Source organism: Aquarana catesbeiana, linkage group LG06 (assembly GCF_042186555.1).
Source record: "Aquarana catesbeiana isolate 2022-GZ linkage group LG06, ASM4218655v1, whole genome shotgun sequence".
NCBI classification, from domain to species: Eukaryota; Metazoa; Chordata; class Amphibia; order Anura; family Ranidae; genus Aquarana; species Aquarana catesbeiana.
The window spans coordinates 235,446,041-235,459,204 of NC_133329.1; the positions used below are offsets into that span (position 1 = coordinate 235,446,041).

The window sequence follows — 13,164 nt, forward strand, 5'->3', positions numbered from 1 at the left end:
AAGTATTATGCTTCAAATAAATATACAGCTTATTCAGTAAATAAACTAAACTTGCATATTTTAAAATTGTATTCTTTATTACAAATAGAAAAGCAAGGTCTGTATATGTTAAAAACATTTCACCTATACATGAGAACAGAAAAACTCCCCCCTTTCCCTCATAATAATTTATAAACTTCCTGCCAATATGCATTTTTAGTTATTGATAATGTTGATCCAGAAGCATATATTGCAAGCTTGATCAATGTGCTCCTGATTTTCAGGTGTCATTTTCTCTATAAATGAAGATATTGTGTATTTTTGTGAGGTCGTGGTTTGTAACACTTCGTTACTTGAAGATGCTGCTGGTGAAGAAAAACTTTGGGGTCAATTCACAACTTCAATTCAAGAATTTAATAACAACCAATAAAATGCGGTAAAATAGCACTTGCAGTAAATCAGTTTTAAAAGTGCAATTCACTAAGAATTTTGCGTTTAATAAAGAATGCGGTATTTGTTCTATTGAGTGGTAATTACTGCATTTTTTTCATGCAGTAAATTACCACATTGAACTTGTTGCTAAGGAGCCAGCCACTGAGTCCTTAACCACTTGCTGACCGCTGCATGCTGATATACGTCGGCACAATGGCAGCGCAGAGCAAATGGGCGTACCTGTACGTCCCTTTTAATTGGCAGGGCTAGTGGGCCTGCACCGCCGCGTACAGCGTGACCGTGCCCACGGGTCCCGTGGACTGGATGTCCGCCGGTGTCCCACGATCGTGTCACAGAGCCACAAAACGGGGAGATGCCTATGTAAACAAGGCATTTCCCCGTTCTGCCTAGTAACATGACAGGGATCTACTGCTCCCTGTCATCGGTGTCAAGTCAGTGGTAGCCCACCCCCCCACAGTTAGAATCACTCCCTAGGACACACTTAACCCCTTGATTGCCCCCTAGTGTTTAACCCCTTCCCTGCCAGTGTCATTTACACAGTAATCAGTGCATTTTTATAGCACTGATCGCTGTATAAATGACAATGGTCCCAAAATAGTGTCAAAAGTGTCCGATGTGTCCGCCATAATGTCACAGTCATGATAAAAATCGCAAATCACTGCCATTACTAATAAAAAAAATTAATAATAAAAATGCCATTAATCTATCCCCTATTTTGTAGATGCTATAACTTTTGCGCAAACCAATCAATATACGCTTATTGCGATTTAATCCTATACATATCGACCTAAACTGAGGAAAAAATTTGTTTTTATATATATTTTTTGGGGATATTTATTATAGCAAAAAGTAAAAAATATTGCTTTTTTTTCAAAATTGTCGCTCTTTTTTTTGTTGCGCAAAAAATAAAAACCGCAGAGGTGATCAAATACCACCAAAACAAAGCTCTATTTGTGGGAAAAAAAAGGACGTCAATTTTGTTTTGGTGTAACGTCGCACAGCCGCCCAATTGTCAGTTAAAACAACGCAATGCCAAATCGCAAAAAGTGCTCTGTTCAAGAATTGGGTAAAATCTTCCGGGGCTGAAGTGGCTAACAATGGATGACTTATTAGCTGACATGACATCAATTAAAAATTATTTTTAAAAAACGGTGTGGGCCCCCCATCCCCAATGCATATTAATGGACTTTAAGGGAATCCCACATCAAAATTAAAAAAAAAAAATGGTGTGAGATCCCCCAAAATCCATACCAGACCCTTATCCGAGTATGCTACACAGCAGGTAAAGAAAGGCGGGGGGAAGAGTGAGTGCCCCTCCTCCTGACCAATACGGTGCCACATGCCCTCAACATGGAGGGGTGGGTGTATTGGAATGGGGGGGCTCTGTTGATAGGGACAGGGGCCTTATCCCCACAACCCTTGTGGGGGTCTGCGGGCAGGGGGCTTCCCGGAATCTGCAAGCCCCCTTTAACAAGGGGCCCCCAGATCCCGGCCTATGTGAATGAGTATGGGGCGAGGCTACCCGGTGACGTCACCTGGTGGCACCCCCACCCTTGTGACATCACCAACCTGTACATGCTGGGTCGATGTCATAACAAGGGGGCGGTGGCACCAGGTGACATTGGGTGCGGTGCCACCAGGTAGCCCCGTCCCATAGCTATTTAAGAAAAAGCACATAGTGAGGCAGCCAGACCGCAGGAGCATTCGTGACGAGCGGAGCAATTTTTATTTTCGGTTCCAGCGCTGGCAGCTGCAGCGTGATTGACGATGGATCTACAATGGGGGGCAGTGTTTTTTATTTTTTAATAAGGGACTTGTCAAAAACTTTTGTACTGTCTTTTCACTTTTTACACTTTTTTTGGTGAATGAGTAAGGGTGCTATGTACCCCATACTCATTCACATGGGGGCGGGATCTGGGGGCCCCCTTGTGAAAGGAGGCTTACAGATTCTGATAAGCCCCCTGCCCGCAGACCCCCAGAACCACAGCCCATGGTTGTGGGGATGAGGTCCATGTCCCCATCAACAAAGCACCCACCCCCTCCTGTTGACAGCATGTAGCCTGGTATGGTTCAGGAGGGGGTGCTCGCTCATCCCCTTCCTTTCCTGACTTGCCAGGCTGCATGCTCGGATAAGGGTCTGGTATGGATTTTGGGGGGGACCCCACACTGTTTTTTTAAATTTGGCATGGAGAACGCTGTTTATTTTTTCACCATTTTTTATTGTCGGTAATGTTTTTTCACATTTCAATGACAGCTGATGAGTCATCCGTTGTTAAGGACTCGGCGGCCAGCTCCTTAGCAACAATCTATTGGAGGGGGGAGGAACCCCCAGGCTGTTTCTGACAAATACTGCATGTGATACCGCCAGCAAAACACTGGTGATAAATATTGCATTTTTTTTACTCTGTTCTGTTTGTGAATTGGATTAAAGAGTTTACCGCATGTTTTTTTGGTGATATTTACTGGCACATTTTTCAGTTTGCGGTAAATGCCACATAATCGTCTTTTTGTGAATTGGACTTTATTTACCGCATGTGATAATTTATGCAAATTAGTCACGTGACCATGTTATCGCATGCAGTAAATGTTAGTGAAATGACCCCTACGTGATAATTCAGAAGCAGCAGAAAGAATGTTTCTGGAATGAGAACTCTGGAGGGAAAAGCTACTCTCACTCTCAATATAGTCCCTATTTTTTCATTCTATAAAATATTTTTAATGTCTTTAGGGCACCTCTGGCATACAAGAATGTGTTTGGTCATCCTTGTAGCATTTGGAAAAGAATATTTCTTCTCACGATATTTGCAAATTACAGCTTTGCTGTCAACAGCAATTGCACTGTGGAAATCTTTCCAAACTCTAGATGTCGGTCTCACCATTTTACTGGGAGAAGGAAAAGAAAAACAATGTACTGAGTAGACTACAGGGAACATTATGCTATGATGATGGAGAACCTTAATAGGAATCATTTAAAGGTTATAAAGATAAACTAATTTGTCAGACTAATTTCCCCTTTTATCTGCCAATTAAGGTCCGAGCGGAGAGAAACTATCATCTACTGTATCTCGACATTCACCCAAATGTAGGAGATACAAGATGGAGCCCACAAGCAAACCAAACTGGAGTCTTTTCCCTGCAGTTCCCCCTAGTGGCAGAAATGCATATTTCTCTTGTTTGAGAATTGCATTGAGAAGTGCAGTGTTACTTGAACTGTATTTCAGAATTTGCAGTAATTTAAGACTCTACATAAAGTCTCAAATCTTTCATTAGGGTCTTCATATTATATAGTTTGAACACCATGTCATGAATATATTACTTATCATTATAAAACATATTTTACACACTTTTTTCCAGTTTTTCCGGAAATAACAAAAAATGGCTTTGAAAAAAAGCAAGGTTTTTTTTCCCATTTTTGCCAGGGTTTTTTCCCGGGCCTTTGCCATTTCTACGCTGAAGGCTGTAAATACTTTACCTTTTCCATCTCATTCGTTTAATATTTTCACAGTCAATGGCTATTAGGTGTGTGATCTTTCAGTGGCTGATATTGGAACTCAGGACAGCAAACAGTTACAGCGGAAGTGAGTGGTGATAGATTTCCTTTGCCTTCTCTCTTTAACACTGACAGTGAGAACTTGAGAAGTCAGTAAGCTGTTTTGATAGCTGTGGGTCCCATTTGACAGAGGTATGGATAGCCCCCACCAGGTGGCTGTACCCAGGGTAGGCAACCACCCAGGTATGCCACTGTCTAAACATACAGTTAAGAGGGGATTGGGGTGAAGTGGGGGAGGAAGCTGATTCCAATTTATCAGTAGGATACAATAGTGATCGGGAGCTGTTTTCTAACACACCTGATTTTTCCATCATCAGCATGTGGTAAGCTGTCTCAGGGGCCACAAAAAGCCAATACCAAGCCAAGCCAGTGTTTTTAAAGCATTATTGCTAATAAAACTATGATGGCCACATGTACATTTATCTCTAGAAAACACAGAATTTTGGTTACCTTTTTAGTGGTTCTCTAGTTTAACCAGTTCTGGACCAGCCGCCGCAGTTATACTGCGGCAGGTTGGCCTGGCTAGGGGAAGCGTCGTAGCTATACGTTGCCGCGCTGATCGGATTTGCTTCAGGACCGATCAATCTCCAGGCCCAGGCCAATGGTTTCTGGCCTGGACCTGTTGATCGGTCCTGGTGAATCAAATCCTTCCCCTGCATGTGTAAGTGTAAACACAGCAGGGGAAGTGATGCTATCTCTCCTCGTGGAAGTCTCTTCGTTCCAGAGAGAGGAGAGAAGACATCTCAGAGTAAGTGCACCAACACTACACTGACACCAGTTCACGTAGGTACACTTGTCACCCCCCGATTGTCCCCCCAGTTAACCACTTCACGCCCTGTCACTGTGTCACCCAGTGCAGCGTTCATTTTTTTTTTTGATCACTCTACTGGTGTCAGTGACAAAAATCAGTGTTAGGGTACTTGGTGTAGGCCCAGATAGGTCTAGGGATCCCCCCCTAAGCCCCCAATAAAGGTTTAACCCCTTGGTCACCCCCTGTCACCAGTGATCACTGTATTATTGTCACGGGTGACTCTGGTTAGCTTGTTTTTTTTATAGTGTCAGGGCACCCGCCGTATATTACCTAAATAAAGGTTTTACCCCCTAATCACCCAGCAGGTTTTAGTGTCAGATAGGGTCTGCATCGCCCCAGGCAGTGTCAGATTATTGCCAGTAGTAGGGATGAGCCGAACACCCCCCTGTTCAGTTTGCACCAGAACTTGCGAACAGGCAAAAAATTTGTGCGAACACCGTTAAAGTCTATGGGACACGAACATGAATAATCAAAAGTGCTAATTTTAAAGGCTTATATGCAAGTTATTGTCATAAAAAGTATTTGGGGACCTGGGTCCTGCCCCAGGGGACATGGATCAATGCAAAAAAAGTTTTAAAAACGGCCGTTTTTTCGGGAGCAGTGATTTTAATAATGCTTAAAGTAAAACAATAAAAATGTAATATCCCTTTAAATTTAGTACCTGGGGGGTGTCTATAGTATACCTGTAAAGGGGCGCATGTTTCGCGTGTTTAGAACAGTCTGACAGCAAAATGACATTTCAAAGGAAAAAAAGTCATTTAAACCTACTCGCGGCTATTAATGAATTGCCGGTCCGACAATACACATAAAATCTATAAAAAATGTAGCGCATAAAAAATGTAATATGTAATAATCACAAACACCCCGAATCTATAAACTGGGTGTAGTGGAATACCACAAAAAATGGAGTGAAGATGGGGTGAAGTCCATATAAAGTAAAAACATAAGAAAAGTGAAAGTCTCCAAATCAATGTGCACATGAAAAGTCACTGGCAATGGGAATGTTCCCAATGTGCACAGAAGACTGGGTTGGTCAATACACGGAAACGGCTTTAACCTGCAACAGCATCAAATCAAAGAAAGGTAGGCATGAACTCTTATCGGATCCTGTGGACTTATGAAATGGAGTCATGTAGACTTTACGCCACTCATGGCATGTAAACCGATATCCAGACCGTCAGAGCTCACAGATGTCACTTCCCCAAATCCTCGCGGAGTCGTCAGACAGATCTTCGCAATGGGTGTAGACGGAATTCTGCCGACTGGAATATGTAGTTGGTGACGGAGGTGGGGCATTTACTTCTCTCCCGATGTTATGTAAAAAGAAAAGCAGAGCTTCCCCATGGTGCAAATAAAAAAAGATGGTATCTTTTATTGTAATAAAACCAGATACATAAAAACAAAGTGATCACTATAAAAAGTTAAGGGCAACTTGAGAGAAGGTAAGGAAGCCCAACATGTTTCGACCCATAGGAAGACCTATGGGTCGAAACATGTCGGGCTTCCTTACCTTCTCTCAAGTTTGTGATTATTACATATTACATTTTTTATGCGCTACATTTTTTATAGATTTTGTATTTTTGTTTGTCACATTGTATGTAGCTGCTTTACTCACCAGCCTAGCGCAGTGTTTTTTGTTATTAATACACATAAAAGTTCATTGATAAAAAGGCATGGGAATTTCCCACAGGGGAACTCCGAACCAAAATTAAAAAAAAATTGACGTGGGGGGGTCCCCTAAATTCCATACCAGGCCCTTCAGGTCTGGTATGGATATTAAGGGGAACCCGGCCAAAAATTTTTTTTTTTAAATGGCGTGGGGTCCCCCTCAAAATCTATACCAGACCCTTCAGGTCTGGTATGGATTTTAAGGGGAACCCCGTGCCAAAATGAAAAAAAAAATGGCTTGGGGTCCCCCTAAAAATCCATACCAGACCCTTATCCGAGCACGCAACCTGGCAGGCCACAGGCAGCGCCCCCCCCCTGAATCGTACCAGGCCACATGCCCTCAACATTGGGAGGGTGCTTTGGGGTAGCCCCCCAAAACACCTTGTCCCCATGTTGATGAGGACAAGGGCCTCATCCCCACAACCCTTGGCCAGTGGTTGCTGGGGTCTGCGGGCGGGGGGGCTTATCGGAATCTGGAAGCCCCTTTTAACAAGGGGACCCCCAGATCCCAGCCCTCCCCCCTGTGTGAAATGGTAAGGGGGTACAATAGTACCCCTACCATTTCACAAAAAACTGTCAAGAAAGTTGAAAATGACAAGAGACAGTTTTTGACAATTCCTTTATTTAAATGCTTCTTCTTTCTTATATCTTCCTTCGGTTTCTTCCTTCATCTTCTTCTTCTGGTTCTTCTGGTTCTTACTCCGGCGTTCTCGTCCGGCATCTTCCTCCACGGCATCGGCGTCTTCTTCCCTTCTTCTCCTCAGGCCGCTCTGCATCCATGATGGCATGGAGGGAGGCTCCCGCTGTGTGACGCTTCTTCTCTTCATCTTCTTCTCTTCATCTTCTTCTCTTCATCTTCTTCTCTTCATCTTCTTCTCTTCATCTTCTTGTCTTCATCTTCTTTTCAGGCTGCTCCGCATCCATGATGGCATGGAGGGAGGCTCCTCTTCTTAAAGTTCTTAAATAACGGGGGGCGGGGCCACCCGGTGACCCCGCCCCCTCTGACGCACAGGGACTTGACGGGACTTCCCTGTGGCATTCCCCGTGATGTCAGAGGGGGCGGGGTCACCCGTTAAGTAACCCCGCCCCCTTCTGACATCACGGGGAATGCCACAGGGAAGTACCCGTCAAGTCCCCGTGTGTCAGAGGGGGGCGGGGTCACCGGGTGGCTCCGCCTCCCATTATTTAAGAACCGTCAGAAGAGGAGAAGCGTCACACAGCGGGAGCCTCCCTCCATTCCATCATGGATGCGGAGAGGTCCGAAAAGAAGATGAAGACAAGAAGATGAAGAGGGAAGCGTCACACAGTGGAAGCCTCCCTCAATGCCATCATGGATGCGGAGCGGCCCGAGGAGAAGAAGGGAAGAAGACGCTGACGCCGCGGAGGAAGATGCCGGACAAGAACACCGGAGGAAGAACCAGAGGAACCAAAAGAAGAAGAAGATGGAGGAAGAAACCGAAGGAAGATAGAAGAAAGAAGAACCGATTAAATAAAGGAATTGTCAAAAACTGTCTCTTGTCATTTTTAACATTTTTGACCCTTTTTTAGTGAAATGGTAGGGGTACTTTTGTACCCCCTTACCATTTCACACGGGGGAGGGCAGGGATCTGGGGGTCCCCTTGTTAAAGGGGGCTTCCAGATTCCGATAAGCCCCCCGCACGCAGACCCCCACAACTACCGGCCAAGGGTTGTGGGGATGAGGCCCTTGTCCCCATCAATACGGGGATAAGGTGTTTTGGGGGGATGCCCCAAAGCACCCTCCCAATGTTGAGAGCATGTGACCTGGCACGGTTCAGGAGGGGGGGCGCTCTCTCGTCCCCCCCCTCTTTTCCTGCAGCCTGCCAGGTTGCGCGCTTGGATAAGGGTCTGGTATGGATTTTTGGGGGGACCCCACGCCGTTTTTTTAAAACATTTTGGCGCGGGGTTCCCCTTAATATTCATACCAGACCTGAAGGGCTTTTAGGGGGACCCCCCACGTCATTTTTTTTTAAATTTTGGTTCGGGGTTCCCCTGTGGGGAATTCCCATGCTGTTTTTATCAATGAACTTTTATGTGTATTGTCGGACCGGCAATTCATTAATAGCTGCGAGTAGTTTAAATGACTTTTTTTCCTTTGAAATGTCATTTTGCTGTCAGACTGTTCTAAACACGGGAAACATGCGCCCCTTTACAGGCATACTATAGACACCCCCCAGGTACGAAATTTAAAGGGATATTACACTTTTATTGTTTCACTTTAAGCATTATTAAAATCACTGCTCCCGAAAAAACGGCTGTTTTTAAAACTTTTTTTTGCATTGATCCATTCCCCTGGGGCAGGACCCATGTCCCCAAATACTTTTTATGACAATACTATGAATATAAGCCTTTAAAATTAGCACTTTTGACTTCTCCCATAGACTTTTAAAGGGTGTTCCGCGGCATTCGAATTTGCCGCGAACACCCCAAATTGTTCGCTGTTCGGCAAACTGGCAAACAGCCAATGTTCGAGTCGAACTTGAGTTCGACTCAAACTCGAAGCTCATCCCTAGCCAGTAGCGCTAACACCCTCGCACGCACCATACACCTCCCTTAGTAGTATAGTGTCTGAACGTTTCAATATCTGATCTGATCTATATTAGCGTCCCCAGCAGTTTAGGTTTCCCAAAAAGGCAGTGTTAGTGGAATCAGCCCAGATACCTGCTAGCACCTGCGTATAGCCCCTCCACCCAGCCCAGTCCATCCAAGTGCAGTATCAATCGAAGACTGTCACTTATAAAACATAAAACACATTACTGCAGCATTCGCAGAGACAGGCCTGATCCCTGCAAACTGTAACAGTTTTTCTTGTAGCGCTTGAAGCAGTCGCTGACAGGATCTCTTTTTCCTGTGAGTCTCACTACTGTGCCAGTAAATTTAGAGACCGAAATGTCAAATCGAAGGTACAGTAGTGAAGAGGCCTACACGTTTCTGAGCATGACAGATAGTAAAGAGGAAGTCACCCATCTGCCAGATTCAGGCTCAGAATACGAACCGGTAGACAGCAGCGGCACCCTGACAGATAGCTCTGACGACAGAGTAGTGGTCCCTGCCAAGGTCAGGTGTACCCGACCCTGTTCTTCTGCTGTCGCTGAGGTGCAAGAACTGCAGGGCTCTCATATGGAGCAGAGAGCCAGTACTAATGCCGCTCATCCTTCTGGTGAACTGGCAAGCACCAGCGGCCTAGTACATCCTGGTCGTTTATCCAGCACTGCAGTAACACTTGGTGACATGGCGAGTCCCGTAGGAGCAGTTCAAGCTGGTGAGGTGGCTAGCACGAGTAGTGTCCCGCAGCCACCAAGAAGAAGACAAACACAGGCCCGTAGAGCCCATAGTGCTCTTCCTGCTGCATTTGCCAATCCTAATTGAGAGCCCACCATTTCTGCAGCACCCGTACTTCCCCCATTCACTGGCCAACCAGGAATTCAGTTGGAAACAGTTGATTTTACGGTCTCCGAATTTAAGGCCTTTAAGAGTTGCAGTCATATTGGTCCACTGACCCAATTCACCATATGCCCGTGTTCTCTGCCTCCATGACCAAGACACGATACAAGCAGATCTTGCGGTTCGTGCACTTCAATGACAATGAACTCTGTCGTCCTCAGGGTGACCCTGGATTTGATCAGCTCTACAATATTCGGCCCCTTCAACCACTTCAACCAACAGTTTGCAGCCTGGTTTACTCTCGATCAAGTTGTCTGTGTTAATGAGTCTGTTAGCAGTGAAGTGGAGGGATTCATGGAATGTTTTCATTCTGTCCTCCCTTCACGCAGATACGACAGTCCAAATTCCTACGGTAACTGGTGTTGTGGAGAAACCCCTCTGTGTCCACGAATACAACCTTAACATGGGAGGGGTGGACCTCAATGACCAGTTGTTGGCGCCATACCTAATTGGAATCCACCATGTGAAAGACTGGATAAAGCCAATAGATGCAGCCAAAGTTCATAGTGTAAAATCCTCCACCATCAGTAAAAAATACTCTTACCAAATAGGATGGACAATTTGAGTGAACAAATGATCAAATACGCTTTTTACCCACTCATGGAGGTGAGGATGGCGAGTAGATCCAGCGGCATGCACAAAGGATAATCCAGATGGATGAGGCAGATGAAAGGGAGATAAAAAGTGGACACAATCTAAGTGTACACTGTAAAGTTCTTTATTGAATAAAAAATGAAGTGAAAAGCACAATACACTGAGCGTAATGACACCAGTCCATGTTATAAAAAGTGATTCAGCTTCCGGTGTACAATAGTCCGTTTTGAGCAAAAAAAGAGTAATAATATAACAACATGGATGGGCGTCCAGAGCGGACTTCGTCAGCGGTGGGTGGAGCTACAAACGTCACCCAAAGTCTATATATAGTAGCCCGGTCACCATGGAGAGCGCAGAGCGTGGGCAGCAAAAACTGGAAACCGGAAGTACCACCGTCTCTTGTACACAATGCGCCATGCTTTCTCATGGGGACACGGGCAACATGCCACACATAATTAAATGTAAAAACATAAAAACGAAGTTATGTGCATAAAGATAATAATCCAGAATGTGAATAAACATTTAAAACCACTTAAAAATAGCATATACAAATGTAAATACAATATAAAATACAATGTTAATATGAACGTATACCCGCCATCGTCTGTGATAAAAAATATTACTTGTTTTTTAAATTTTTTAAAGAAAAATATAAAATCAATTATTTATCTGAAATAAAACAATGGAGATCAAAGTCTATGTTGAGGCCCCTTGGTACTAAAACCTGAGTTTCGTGAATCCAGAGGGATTCGCGTTGACTGAGTTGGTGAATGAAATTACCCCCTCTCCAGTGTCGATTAACCTTCTCAAGGCCCCAGAATTTGAGACATCTGGGGTCTCTATTGTGAAAGTATCTAAAATGTCTGGAGACGTTGTGTGTCCTCAGCCCCTTTTTTTATGTTGTTAACGTGCTCGGCGATGCGGATGGTTAGGGGTCTCGAAGTCCTCCCTACATATTGCAACCCGCAATCACACTCAAGCACGTATACAACCCCTGCGGTGTTACACGTTATGAGATTTTTGATGGGATACGTTTTACCAGTGGTTGGGGCACTAAAATCTTTATGCCTTTTTGATATTGTGTTTACACTGTCTACATGGGGGGCATTTTCCACATGCATAAAAACCAGTAAGGAAGGAAAAAATTCTATTCTCTTTAAAAACTGGGGGTCCACAACACTAGGTGCTAGAATATCTCTTAAGGTAGGAGCTCTTTTATAAATGAACCTAGGACGGGGTGACAGGACTGTACCTAAAATCCTATCCTTTTTTAAAATGTCCCAATGTTTTATAATAATCTTTTTGAACTTTTTATATTGAATGTTAAAATCAAGTATAATTTTAAATTCATGATCCTGCCTAACTTTTTTAGGCTTTATAGTATCTGTCACCAAGGTAGCTCTATCCAGTTTCCCAAAAGTTTGAATTTCACTAGCAATGGTCTCTGTTTTATATCCTTTTTGTCTAAATCTTTCAGCAAGTATATTAGACTGTGCAAAATAATCCTCTTCCTTGGTGCAGTTGCGTCTTAAGCGTATGAACTGCCCCCTAGGAATGTTACACAGCCAAGACCGATGGTGGCAGCTATCCAACGGGATGTAGCCATTTCTATCGGTTGGTTTAAAATGATTTCTAGTTTTAAAACACTGTCCTTCTTTAAAAATCTCTAAGTCAAGAAATGTCATGCAGTAAGCATCGGCATTCCATGTGAGCTTAATGTTTTTAGTGTTACCATTGAGTCTGGACATAAACAACTGTAGGCTTACGTTGTATTTTATATTGTATTTGCATTTGTATATGCTATTTTTAAGTGGTTTTAAATGTTTATTCACATTCTGGATTATTATCTTTATGCACATAACTTCGTTTTTATGTTTTTACATTTAATTATGTGTGGCATGTTGCCCGTGTCTCCATGAGAAAGCACGGCGCATTGTGTACGGGAGACGGCGGTACTTCCGGTTTTTGCTGCTCACGCTCTGCGCTCTCCATGGTGACTGGGCTATTATATATAGAGTTTGGGTGACGTTTGTAGCGCCACCCACCGCTGACGAAGTCCGCTCTGGACGTAACGTACGTACGGGGGGAGGAGCTACATCGTGGACGTCACCCGCTGTTCGTCTGTGCTATACATTTGCGGTCCTCACACCGCCCATCCATGTTATATTATTACTCTTTTTTTGCTCAAAACGGACTATTGTACACTGGAAGCTGAATCACTTTTTATAACATGGACTGGTGTCATTACGCTCAGTGTATTGTGCTTTTCACTTCATTTTTTATTCAATAAAGAACTTTACAGTATAAACTTACATTGTGTCCACTTTTTATCTCCCTTTCATCTGCCTCATCCATCTGGATTATCCTTTGTGCATGCCGCTGGATCTGCTCGCCATCCTCACCCCCATGAGTGGGTAACAAGCGTATTTGATCATTTGTTCACTCAAATGGTCCATCATATTTGGTAAGAGTATTTTTTACTGATGGTGGAGGATTTTACACTATGAACTTTGGCTGCATCTATTGGCTTTATCCAGTCTTTCACGTGGTGGATTCTACTTGATGTTATGGACGTTGATTGCGCTGCACCTTCTTATTTTTACACTCATTAATTTTAGGTGTTGTGATTTGCCTTTTGGTGTTCAGC

At 43.9% G+C, this 13,164-nt stretch overlaps 1 protein-coding gene across 1 annotated transcript in view; it reads left to right on the forward strand.

The window, feature by feature from the left end:
• Positions 1-13,164, forward strand: part of ARPC1B (actin related protein 2/3 complex subunit 1B) — a 138,657-nt gene that overhangs the window by 49,918 nt on the left and 75,575 nt on the right. The window lies entirely within an intron of this gene.